General features: G+C 38.9%; 1 pseudogene; it reads left to right on the top strand.

Moving 5' to 3' along the window:
• Window positions 1-6,273: 6,273 nt before the first annotated feature.
• Window positions 6,274-6,442, top strand: LOC119868699 (annotated as a pseudogene).
• Window positions 6,443-13,751: the final 7,309 nt, after the last annotated feature.

Below are 13,751 nucleotides of genomic sequence, written 5' to 3'. Positions count from 1 at the left end.
TTACCTCTTGGGTTAGGTTTATTCCTAGGTATCTTGTGCTTTTGGGTGCAATTGTCAATGGGATTGACTCCTTAATTTCTCTTTCTTCTGTCTCATCGTCAGTGTATAGAAATGCCACTGACTTCTGGGCATTGATTTTGTATCCTGCCACACTGCCGAATTGCTGTATGAGTTCTTGCAATCTTGGGGTGGAGTCTTTTGGGTTTTCTCTGTACAGTATCATGTCATCTGCAAAGAGGGAGAGTTTGACTTCTTCTTTGCCACTTTGTGTGCCTTTTATTTCTTTTTGTTGCCTGATTGCTGAGGCTAGGACTTCTAGTACTATGCGGAATAGCAGTGGTGAGAGTGGACATCCCTGTTGTGTTCCTGATCTTAGGGGAAAGGCTCCCAGTGTTTCCCCGTTAAGAAGATATTTGCTGTGGGCTTTTCACAGATGGTTTTTAAGATGCTGAGGAATATTCCCTCTATCCCTACACTCTGAAGAGTTTTGATCAGGAATGGATGCTGTATTTTGTCAAATGCATTCTCTGCATCTATTGAGTGTGGTACACATGCTTATGTTAATTCCTCATCTTCTTCATCTGCCAATTCTTACTCATGCTTTAGATTTCTGCTTAACTTTTGCTTCCTCAGAGAACCTTCTCTGGCTGAGCCACCTAAGTTTTGTTTCTACATTATCATCTCTCATAGCATTGTTCTTCTATCAAGGAGGTTTTAGGCCAGGTCTATGAGTTCTAGCAGATTCCCTTGTCAGGATTCCTTGAATAGAAAAAAGAAAATGAAAGAACAGGATCCTAGCAATCAAGTATGAGTGTGTGCAAAAAATATATACTTTCAATCATTTCACCTATGAGATATATATGCTTTTATTGTTTTCTAGATGTTCTATAAATGGCAATTTAAATTTTTAAAAAGATTCTATTTATTTATTCATGAGAGAGAGAGACAGAGACAGAGAGAGACAGAGAAATAGGAAGAGGGAGAAGCTCCTCCTCCTGTGAGGAGCCTGGTGGGGGCCCTGGGATCATGATCTGAGCCAAAGGTAGATGCTCAACTACTGAGCCACCCAAGTGCCCCAGCAATTTAAAATTTAAAAGTTTGTTTGTAGAGAATTTTTCTGACAGGTCCACAGCACAGAGATATTCACATAATGAATACTCAGTGAAATCATTAAAAAAGTTTTATTTGATTTGCTTTTTGAATCTGTAGGAAAATCTAAATGGCTAATTGTGTATCCTCTGCCTAACAGGCCAAACATACATGTGTGTGTGCATGTGTAGTATATGTATTTCTGTCAATATATGTGAGGTTGCACACTTACAATTTCTTTTATTTCTGATTTTTTCTTTTATTTGCATTTATTTTAGGCAGAATTTACTTTTAGGTCCTAAGTTTTTGTTTCTTCAGTTTCTTCTGTAATATCTCTTCTGGCTTAGGAACGATATGCTCTTTTCTGGTAAGGATCATCTCAATATGGCAGAGAGAGCTCACGTATGGGTCATTCCCACCACGAGCCCTGTAAGTTCTATCTGGCATCTTGAGGGCTTTGTTCAGGTGGATGTGCTCAATGACCAGAGAATCTAGATCTAAACACTTAAGTTCAGCATCACTCTGTTTTTAAGCATGTACAGTAAAAATTCAGTATCTTCTTTGGGCCACTGACCCTTTGCCCAACCCCACTGTTTGGCCGCAGGTACACCTACCATCTCCACCACAGGGGTGATGGAATGGCACACATTGCTTCTGCAGAATGACATCCTTCAGACCTGGGTGGCTTTTCGGATATGCACACCCTTGACGGCCTGGGAAGTTTTATGTGTGTTCTTAAAGGGAACATGAAGATTCAAGCTTCTTGATTTGCATGACTTTTTAGGATTTTCTGGGTCAAGTGAACAGTAAACCATTTTCACCTCAGGCCACTTACAGGAAGAGCTACACATAACATCTTTAAGGATAGGATTTTAGTATAGTTCTTGATTTTTTTTTTTAAAAACTAAACTTTAAAAATATATTTTAGAATAGTCAATGCAGAGATACAAAATAGTATAAAATGGATAGCTTTTCTGTCTTTAACCAGAAGAGGAATTTGCACAGAAGACATGTACATAGACAGATATACATATGCCACACGTGCACTCAGTTCCCTTCCCTCTAGTCAACAAGTGAGATCAATTTCCCCCCAAAACATTTAAACTTATAAATTTTATACTCCTTAAACACAAGTGGTGGAATACAACACACATTCTTTCATGGTTTACTTTTTACACTTTACAGTGTAACTTGGAATTCATCCCACACTCTTCTGACCTATACAGTTGATTTTTTCTAATGGGTACATAATATTCCAGGGAGCAGAATACAACCTAATTTCCTCAGTGGATCTCTTATTACTAGATACATGTGAAAACCTTTATTATAACTTTGTATTAATTTTATTTGTACAATAAAATAAACGATGATATATGTTGCAAAATCATTACCCTGGTAAGCCTAGTTATCATCCATCACCATACATAGTTATAATTATTTTTTCCTTGTGATGAGAAATTTTAAGATCTACTCTCTTAGCAACTTTCAAATTTGCAATTCAGTCTTATTAACTATAGTCACTCTGCTGTAAATCACATCCCTAGGACTTATTTATTTGATAACTGGAGGTTTGTACCTTTTGAGCTCCTTCACCCATTTTGCCCCATATCTCTATTCCCGAACCCCCAGGCTGGCAACCACCAATCTGTTCTCTCTTTTTTCGATTCCACATATAAGTGAGATTATACAGTATTAGTTTTTCTCTGTCTTATTTATTTCACTTTGCATAATGCCCTCAAGGTCCACCCATGCTATGGCAAATACACATATAAAAACTTTGTTTCCAATATTGCTATTACAAATGACACGGTAGTAATAAATCTGCATATGTAAGCACACATGTAAGACACACATGTAAGACAATTTGTGCTTTTCATTAATCTCATTTAACATCTAAATGATCTTAATAAAGGTAAAATAACATTCTTTTTAAAGATTTTATTTATTATTTAGAGAGAGAGAAAGGGTAAGCAGGGGGAAGGGCAGAGGCAGAGGAAGAGAGAGGATCTCCAACAGACTCCCAGCTGAGTGCAGAGCCTGATGTGGGGCTCAAGCCCATGACCCTGAACGGAAACCAAGAGTTGGACACTTAACCAACTGAGCCACTCAAGCGCCCCTCCTCCTCTTTTTTATTTTTAATCACTATAGCTACAACACGGGAACAGACTGTGAAAGGAAATAGTGTAAGGAGAGAAATGAATTAGGAGGCTAGTCCAGGTGAGAGAATGAGGGTAGCCTGGTCAAGAGTGATGGCAGAGGGCCAATGTGGACATTTTATTTGACAGAGGTTAACTTGTCAACAAGGCCATTAGATATACAAACTAGGGTTAACAAGTGAAATGTGTGTCAGAAACTCATATTTGGAAGCCATTGGCAAATAGATGGAAACTGACCCTGGGCATTGGATGGGATTACTAATGGGGTGAGCATGGCGTGAGATTGGAAGAGGCCCTAAGGCTGGGCTCAGAGAAAGGACAACATTTTGTACCTTGGGGATCAGAGAGTAAGTTATCTAAGGAGAATAGAAGGGAAGATTCAGAGAAGTAGGAATAAAATCAGCAGAACATATTGTCATTATCTCCAAGGAAACAGTGCTTCAAAAAGGAGGAAATAACCAACCAGCATTTTTTCCATTTCCCAAAAAACACTAAGAGACCTCTTCTAATACTTTATTCAAGGTTTGCACAGCCCACTTAACTTTTTGTTTCATATCATTTTTCTTTTGGGTGTGTAACTCTAATTTATACATATTATTCAAGTAATTGTGTCTCCCCACCAGAATGTAAGCTCCAGGAAGGCAATAGTAACAAGCATATTGCTCACCAGCACATAACTAATGATGAATATGTGTGTCCTGAGCATTTCTCACCGGCACCTTGTATGCAGCTTGGCACATACTAGATGTGAAAATACTGATGGAAGAAGTGATAGATAAAGATGAGGCAGACAAAACATCAGTAGGTATAATAACTGAAGTCGTTGGTACCTCACCAGAGGGATTGTGGTAGGGACGTTGGGATGACAACCAGATGGACCAAGTAGAGGAGAATGTAAGAGATGAGAACATGGGAAGCAAGTGTAGACAACACTCTTGAAAAGCTTGGCCATGAAGGAGGATAGAGATGAGGCGGCATCTGGAAAGTGAAGCGGAACTAAAGAATGCAGAATGGTATTTTCACCATCAAAAAAATTGTTCATTGTGGTAGGTCAATGCATAGAGCTACCTGTTCTATCCTGGAAATCATCTTTTTCTCTTACAAAGTAGGGAGAACCAGGGCACCTGGGTGGCTCAGTGGTTGAGTGTCCACCTTCGGCTCAGGTCGTGATCCCAGGGTCCTGGGATCCTGTCCCATATCTTCTCCCTCTGCCTATGTCTCTAGCCTCTCTCTCTGTGTCTTTCATGAATAAATACAAAAAATCTTTTTTAAAAAAGCAAATTAGGGAGAACCTGATTGCTTTGGTGAGTACCAGAAATTTTGCCACACTGAGTATCTCTTTTGTGTCCTTTATAACAATTAAAAGGATATAAGATCCTGAAGATGGTGAATTTGCATCCTTTCCTGTGGAGACAATGCAATCAGATGTAGCTAGCTGTTGGAGGTTCTGGGACAGTGTGTGTGTAGTTCTCTCTGGAGGGCTGTATTAAGTGTCCTGGGGCTATGCCATTTACTTCTGCTCTTCTATAATTTAACCATCCCAAAGCTCCAAATGCTTTTTTATTCACTCATAATGGATAAACTGTAAGCAAATATAATTGAGATCATTTATAATTCTCTAATAATCCAACAACATTTAAAAACCTCACTTGAATTTTGAGTAAATGTAAAGGTAATTGATTACAGTTATGTGAATAGTTTCCTTGAATATCAAGCTGAAATCAGGATTACTAGTACACTGAGGAGGAAAGGAGACTGTCTCAGAGTTATTTTCTCTTTCTGTTAGAATATCTTACTAATTTTGAAGCGAAATTTGTGTTTCTGTGTTTTGAAGACCTTTGTTAAGCCTTCAGCAGGAAGCAAAGCTGCAAGAAATGATCTCTGAAACTGCAGGAATACCTGAACACAGTTAATCCCTCATCAGTGTGAGGTCTGTGTCTGCACTAGTTATAAATTTAGCAGGGAGGAATCAGCTGCAGTAATATCTGACCTGTTTAGAGTGAACTGGATTCTGTCTTTGAGGATCATGAGGATTTTATATTCCAATAATGTGAATCATCTTTAGCCTGTTTTTTGAGTTCATTTGCCTCTGCCACTTTTTCAAAGGATATGTTCTTCAAACATTTTCCTCTGCAATTAATCATGACCATCAAACCCTAGGTGAATAGAATAATGACTGTATGCTCAGGCCAGTTTCAGCTTCACTTAAATTATTTTCTGAATTGCTTACGTGTCCTGTCAGCCATGACTGTTCCCCTTCAGATGCCATTATTATTATACTTTTTGCCTTCAGGCAATGGAGATATTAGAGCTACAGATACTATTAGAACAATTTTGGCACACACATTCAGCCTTAATTCCCAGATTTGCCAACAATGAATCTCAATTTGATCATTTTCTTTCTTTCTTCTACTTTTTCTGATGCTGTATGCTTCAAAGACTTGGAGATTATGCTACTTGTTACTCAGACGTCCTTGAATGAGCTTCTCTAATGAACCTTGTTCTCTAAAAATTAGAGATAATAATATCAATCTCGTGGAATTTCTAAGAGAAAAAATGTGTCCAAAATAATTAGAACTTGGCTCCTGAAACATATCAAGAACTTCATAAACATTTAGCTCAAGATGGATTATTTCCTGGGAAATAATAAACATGTGCTTAACTGTGTTACTGATCCTAAAATAATATATGTTCACTGTGGAAAACTTGATACATAAAAAAACATAAATTAAGACCGTCTGTTGTACTACTAGACAGATATAATCATGATTAACATATGGGTTGTTAAATGGATAAAAAAGTATGTAAAACCCTGAGCCTGACAACCTAGCACTGAAGTGGTCAAAGAACGACTATGTTATAGTCAGATATACATAAGTGGTATAAAAATATGCACACAGTGCAATAAGATGATGAAGTTAGCCCTTTAAAATATCTGCATTTTATCTCTATGTATATTTCTGTATCTCTAAATACATCTATATCTTTAGCTGCATCTTCAGGGACAGTATGGTTAAAGTGCTAGGCAAGCTTTGCACAGTGGCAGTATCATAGCCAATGAGGTTTATCCGAGGCGCGATTATTGCTAATTAAAGTGCCAGGCAAATCTTTTGGTGGAGATTGAAGGTTTTCTTCTGGTAGGAGTGCTGATTCATTCACCTCACATCCCAGGGTACTATTCACAGCCTTGTGCAAGGCAACTAGTGGGCCAACGTCTAAGAAACAGACATATTCTCATCTCCTCTCTTCTTGACAATTCAGAGAATTGAAACGGCTACCTTACTGCATATTTCTATCTAAAGGTGCTTTTGTAGAGATTAGGATTACCAAGGATGGGGAGGGTAGTGAAAGGGGAGTAACTGCTGGGGACCTGAAACTTGCTGTGATACAAAGGGAACATCCACAGGAGGCAGGTCTCCAAACTATAGGCACTGCTATTTCCCACAAAGCAAGTGGGCCTGTTTTGGACATAGGAATTACACAGGCTCCAGCTGTGCAGGGGAACCTTGAGACTCAATCACTTTTTTGAGACTCAATCATTTGTTTGGGGGCACCAGACTCATGACATCAATCATTTGGGTCTCCGGAGATAATCTGTCACTCATTTTGTTGTATGATCCCAAGCAGGTCACTCTACCTCTTTGAGCTGCAGTTTCCTTAAACTGAGACTCTTGCTTGCAAGTGATGGCAATTTAATGTAAAGTTGTGTAAATAAAAAGGAAATGTATTACCTCTAGGATAACATAAGGATAACTAACATCTGTTGAGAACTTTGTTTACTGAAGCCTATTCTAAGTGTAGTTGCTTGTTTAATCTATCTACAGTTTTATACAGCAGGTTATATCATTATTTCTGTTTTACAGATAAGGAAACTGAGGCATAGAGCAGTGTCCCAAAATATGCTGTTAGTAAGTATGAAGCTGGGGCTCAGATTGATAGCAGATGATAAACAGCTGTTGAATAAATACATGAACTGCCAGAAAGTAACCCGTGTGAATAGATCAGTCATCTGGAAGTAATAAAACATTTATGAAGTCAAAAGCATGATTTTACTGCCATATGATCCACTTTGTTTATTTCTGTTTCATGATAACAGCAGAATCCTTATTCTCATCTAGCTTTGGTTTCTGGTCACCCAATAAGCCAATATATAAAGAGGTTGTATCATCACTGAGATTGCCACGTGAAGCAGGTTCTACAGATAAAGAATCGAGAGCCCAATATTATGTATGAGTTGCTCAGCAAATAAATTACTCAATTTCTGTGTAACTGCGATTCAGAATGCATTTGGAGAGGTGCCTGGGTGGCTCAGCCGGTTAAGCATCCAACTCTTAATTTCGACTCAGATCATGATTTCAGGGTCGTGAGATTGAGCCCCACATTGGGCTCAATGCTGAGTGTGGACCCTACTTAAGATTCTCTCTCTTCCTCTCTCTTTCCCCCTCCCCTGCTTTTTCTCTCTCTAAACAAACACCAAAAAACCCCTAAACAAACCCCAAAATGCATTTGGAATTTAAGGCCTTTCAGTAATGACAAAAATATGTGCTGAGTTAAAAACAGCCAAGAGGACTTGCCTCTACCAGTAAAGAGATTTCTGTGTTTCATCCAACATATTCTTGCCTATTAATGCTTCATCTTCTTTCACAAGGAATTTGAAGTGTATGATGCAGTTTTTTAAGGTTCCAAGTCTTCTCTACAAAGTCCACCCATGGATGCCCCGTTTAGAATATAAGATAACAGAAAGCCAAGCTAAAATGTGCACACTAAAGATATGAAAAAGATAACAGTCAGGAGCAACTGTAGTAAACACATAACATTACAAACAGATTAAATTACCACAAAGGGACAGATAAACTTCCTTAGTTAAATTACAATAATTAACCACAGTATAGAATTCCCTGAGGTTTAGTAAAGCAATCATTCATTGCACAAGTACCATTTATGAAATACTTTCCATCTATCAACAATTCAACCATTTTTTAAAGTGTCTTTTATGTACCGGACAGAGTTCAAGGAGCGAGGGATGCAACAGTGAACTGAACACATAAGATGCCTTGTCCGCACTGAGCTTACATTTTAGTGGGGGAGGCAGGAACAAGTTATGTAGGTGAGATACACAGAATGCTACATAGCATTAATCCTCCCAACAGTCGCGACAAGTGAGAGTTATTACCTCATGTTTCAGAAGAGGAACGTATAAACTATGTTAACTAGAATTTCTGTCATTTCTTCCCTTTCCAACAATGTGATGATTAAATAACATGTTCCATCAGGTTGGACTGGGGCTCTACAGAGCTGTGGTGGGCCATGACAATGTGGTGCCTTTTACCCACCCAGGGTAGAGCAACCCACGGCCCAGAGAGTAGAGCTAATGCCCAAATGTTGTACAACAGCAAGTCCGGAAATGAGTCTCCAAGGGGCTGGGCAGAAGATAAGAGAATCTTGAAATGAAGGAATGGTAAAAGTATCAAAGGGATGGAAAAATTTTCTGCTAGATTTGGCAAGAAGGAGAATGTGAATATTTCTTGAAGGCCAGGTTCAGTGGTATGGAAGAAGCAGAAACCAGAATGCAGTAGCCTGAGCAGTGGCAGAAAAGTATGTGAAACTAGCTCACATAGAAGAGAGGAGTCAACAAATAGAATTATGAAGTTTAAGAAAAAGAATAAATTTAATTATGACCAAAGGAATGATGGAGCCCTCTGTGAAACAGCAGACACTGAAAGACTATGAAGAATCCCATGATGAGCGAAGGGAGAGAAAACATCAAGGAGCAAGGGACTGAGTAGGCAAAGATGCACGATTAGGTAAGTGAAAAGGAAGTCTGTACTGTACTTGGATTTGACTCTTGAGTAGACAATTTATTTGGAATTAGAAACCAGTAAGATTAGGAATATAGACTAGGGATAGGTCATGAGGCTTCTAAGATACCACAGAAATTTTATTTTATTTTAAAGATTTACTTATTTATTTTTAGAGCTACAGAGAGAGGGTGCGAGTGGGAGGAGGGGCAGAGGGAGAGGGAGAGAATCCTCAAGCCGACTCTGTGCTAAGCACAGAGTCCAATATGGGGCTTGATCCCACAACCCTGAGATCATGACCTGAGCTGAAATCAAAAGTCAGACACTTATTGGACTGAGCCACCCAGGCATCCTGATATCACAGAAATTTAAACAGAATAACCAAATTTAGTTCTGAAGAATTAGACACTGTGGCAAATATTGTTTTAAAAATATCATTAAAAATAAAATGTATCAGCTTCATAGTAATAAATGTTTTGACTAAGCATCCTCCAAATAATAATCACACTTCAATGGAAAAACTGATGAATTTTAAAGCATTTTTACAGGGCACATGAAGTATTGGCTGGGGTTAGAAGAACTAGTTATACTGCCTATCCCAACAAGATGTTGCTGTGTATGTTTCTGTGATTCTTATTACCAATTTTATTTCAAATCTATATATTCTGATACAAACACATTATTCCTGAAACAATTCCTTGGAACTTAAATGGGAGGTGGCCTTATTTATATTGGAAATGTCAGCTATAAAGCATTCAATAGAATTTTTCCCCCCAAAGGGCACTGAGAGCTAATTAAACTCATCAAGCATAGTTCACTGAATAGTAAACCAAGACCTTGTGTCTTATTCAGTATTTCACCTTGATCTAACAACACTGTTGACCCCCAATACCTGAAAAGTGCAGCATTCAACTGAAACAACTGCTAGACTTTTCTTGTAAAGTCTAGAAAGTTCAGTAACTTTTTTATATTCTTTCAAACACACTGTGGCTTTATCCAATTTTAATTATTTCATTGAAGACAAGATCACTATAAACATAGGTCATAATGTTCACTGGAAGGGTATTTGAGACTTCCAAATGCTTCCCAACAACTCTCTTGGTGTTACAATGGCAAGTACTGCTTCTTGCCCATTCAACACTCATTCTCCTCCCCAGTGTTCCTTGATGGCAAAGCGTAACTTACATAATAGAGGTTAATAGAGGCCATTAATGCAATTTATCCACTACAGACCAGACGATCTGGGTCCTAGCCTCTGTACCTTCTCACATTGCTTATATTTGAGCCATAATGAAACTTTTGAGCTTCTTTAGGTATGTCATGTTCTTTCATGTCTCTTTGTGTTCAGATGTAGTTCTCTCTACATGGAGCATGGTTCTTCCACATCTTCACTTTGCTAAACCCTTATCATCTCCAACCAGGCTCAGGATTTCAGTAGTTCAGGTTAGGATAGGTGGCCTTAGTATGTGTTCCCAGAACCCCCAGGGCATAAACATTTTTTTCTGGCATGTAGTTCATTTCATGAACAAGCATACAACACTTATTTTGTGCCAGGCACTGTTCTAAGTGCTTTACAAATACTGTCTTAATTCTCCTGCCAACCCTTGACAAATATCCATTATTATCACACTGTTTTATAACCACGGGCATATTTGTTGATCTGCTCCATTCTACCATGGGGCCTGGATTATGTTAGTCAGTCATCTATGAGCCCAGAATGGTGCCTGACACAGGGTAACGGTTTAATTTGGGCTTGCTGAATGAATGTATTTGTAAATAAATGGCAGAAAAAGTCAGTCAGAGTTAAATGTAAGTTTAGATGGAAGTGAGGTAGAGGATCAAGAGAGGGCTTGCATATGCATTTCTGAGGGAAAAAGGAAGACAGAGTAGGATCTGTGCCAGAAGACACTTTGTAAATAGGGGGCCTCATATGGGCTCTGGCTCCCCAAAGGGCAATGGCAGCAACCAAGAACAGGAGAAACACAAGCCTTACCTTGTCCAGCATCATTTCTGAGGACAAGGCTAAGTGATTCAAGGCCAGGGAGTTATATTTCCTAGGTTGCCAGGGAATCCAAAGACCTTCATTCTGTAACAAACAGAATTATTTGGTTGAGGAAACTCAATGCCACTTCTCCCCTTTGGTGGGATCACAGTTAACTTGATGAAAAGTTGCAAGTCTTCTCCACCACTGAAGACTTCTGGGGGGAGGTGGACAATATACTGCCTTATCTACTAGCCTGTTTCAGAGTTTGTTCTTACTGGAAGCTAACTTAAGTTTCAGAGGAATTTTGGAGCTAATTTTAAAAACACCTTTTGTAGAGATGGAAAACAACGAATCAAAATTTTCAATAAATCCTCCATGTTTGCAGAGGATGGTTTCTTAAGTTCTTATAACAGAGAAGACCTCTGATGACTCATCTTAGACATTAATAGCAGCAAACATTTCTGTTCAGTCAGGTACTGCATTTCACATGGGGAAAAAAATCTCATTTAATCCTCACATGATGGCGTGAGTTATGTAGCATTATTATTATTGTTAAAGATTTACTAATTAATTTAAGAGAGAGAGAGAGAAAGCATGAGTGGGAGGGGCAGAGTGAGAGAGAATCTCAAGCAGACTCCGCGCTGAGTGTGATCGAGCCCTGCATCAGGCAAGGCTCGATCGCACCACCTGGAGACCATGACCTGAACCAAAACCAAGAGTCGGATGGTCAACCTACTGAGCCAACCAAGCACCCCGAGTTAGGCAGCATTATTAACCTAATTTTGTAGATGGTAAAACTCAGTCTCAGAGAAGATGAGCAACTTGGACGATTTGCCAGATGAATACAAGATGACTCTCCCTCTAATTCTTACCACTTCTACTCTTAATAAAGACAAAATTAACGATTAAGGCTAAATCTTGGACTAGGTCTGGGAATTTAATTATTCAAAATGATGATTTCTGAATCCCAAACCCAGATAATCTCTTATGTAATAAAATTTCCTCCCAGGAGATTCATCAGATTTGGTGTTTTGTTTTGTTTTTTAAATTTTAGCAGACTCTCCAGACATGGTCTACCCAGGAATTAATTGAACTGAAATATTCACTTTTTACATGTGAGTAAGTGAGAGACATTTGTAAGAGTGCTTATCCTTGGAAATGCAAATCGAAGCCACAATGAGATACCACTTGACACCCACATGGATGGCTATAATAAAAAATAAATAGATAATCCCAAGTGCTAGTGAGGATGTGGAGCAACAGAAACCCTCATGTATTGCTGGTGGGTACCTAAAATGGTACAGCCACTTTGAAGGACACTTTGGGCGATGCTCAAACATTTAAGCATATAATAACCATATGACCTATCAATTATACTTCTAAGGATATAATGAAGGGAATTTAAAACACCAGTGTACACAAAAAATTCATCACAGTATTATTCATAATGGCCAAAGGGTAGAAACAGCCGAAATGCCCACTGACTAATGAAGGGATAAACAAAGGTGGCATATCCATACAACAGAATATTATTCAGCTATAAAAAGCAATAAGATACTGGGATCCCTGGGTGGCGCAGCGGTTTGGCGCCTGCCTTTGGCCCAGGGCGCGATCCTGGAGACCCAGGATCGAGTCCCACGTCGGGCTCCCGGTGCATGGAGTCTGCTTCTCCCTCTGTCTGTGTCTCTGCCTCTCTCTCTCTCTCTCTCTCTGTGACTATCATAAATAAATAAAAATTTAAAAAAAGCAATGAGATACTGACGTATGCTACAATAAATGAGTAAACTTAGAAGATATTATGTTAAGTGAAAGAAGAATGTCACAAAAGACTGCATAGTGTATGATTCCATTGATATGAAATGTTCAGAATAGGCAAATCTATGTGGATGAAAAGCAGATTAGTGCCTGCCTAGGAGTAGGGGGGATGGGGAAAATGTTAGGAGACTACTAAAGGGTATGGGACTTCTTTCCAGGGTGATGAAAATGTTCAAAAATGGCTTGTGATGATGCAGGCACAACTCCATGGATATACTAGAAGCCACTGATTGTACAGTTTAAATGGGTGAATTTATGGTATGTCAGTAAAGCCATTTTTTAAAAAGTGTTTATTCACCTTTGCTCCCAACAAAACTTATTAACATTAGGTCATCTGATACGTTACATGGCGATGATGCAAGAATTTAGTTGTATTGTTTTGCTCAGTACAACTCACATCAGTTAGTTGTTGGTCATGAAGCAAAACAATAAAAACAATTCTCAATGGGGGCAGAAAGCTTTATGTTCTGCTTGGACTACAGAAGCATCAGCCTTCCCCGAGTAACACAGAGACTGGCCTGTCCATTACACTGGATTGTTCTCAAGAACTCACACAGAGGACAAAGTTGGGAAGTGTTCTTTCATCCATCTTACTGTTCATAAGACAGCCCAATGCCTGAGATTCTACAGCTTCGAAACTTTAAAGCATTTTTCCTTGACCCAATGGCAGCAAAGTAGTAAGTATTGGCAAGAACTGATTTTGAGAAGGAAACTTCATCTCCAGGGAACTGGATCACAGAACTGGCCTGACAACTCCCTTACCCCTCAACATACATCCCAGACATTTCCCAAGGAATAGGAATCTATTCTCATGACTTTATCTTATCAGTCCAGTGACATCCTTTTAAATACCAAGTCCTCTTCTTGTTCCTAAGAATACAAGGCATTCTGAATGTCAAAAAAGATATG

Source organism: Canis lupus, chromosome X, assembly GCF_011100685.1.
Source record: "Canis lupus familiaris isolate Mischka breed German Shepherd chromosome X, alternate assembly UU_Cfam_GSD_1.0, whole genome shotgun sequence".
Lineage (NCBI taxonomy): Eukaryota > Metazoa > Chordata > Mammalia > Carnivora > Canidae > Canis > Canis lupus.
This window is presented reverse-complemented; position numbering and strand designations above follow the sequence as displayed.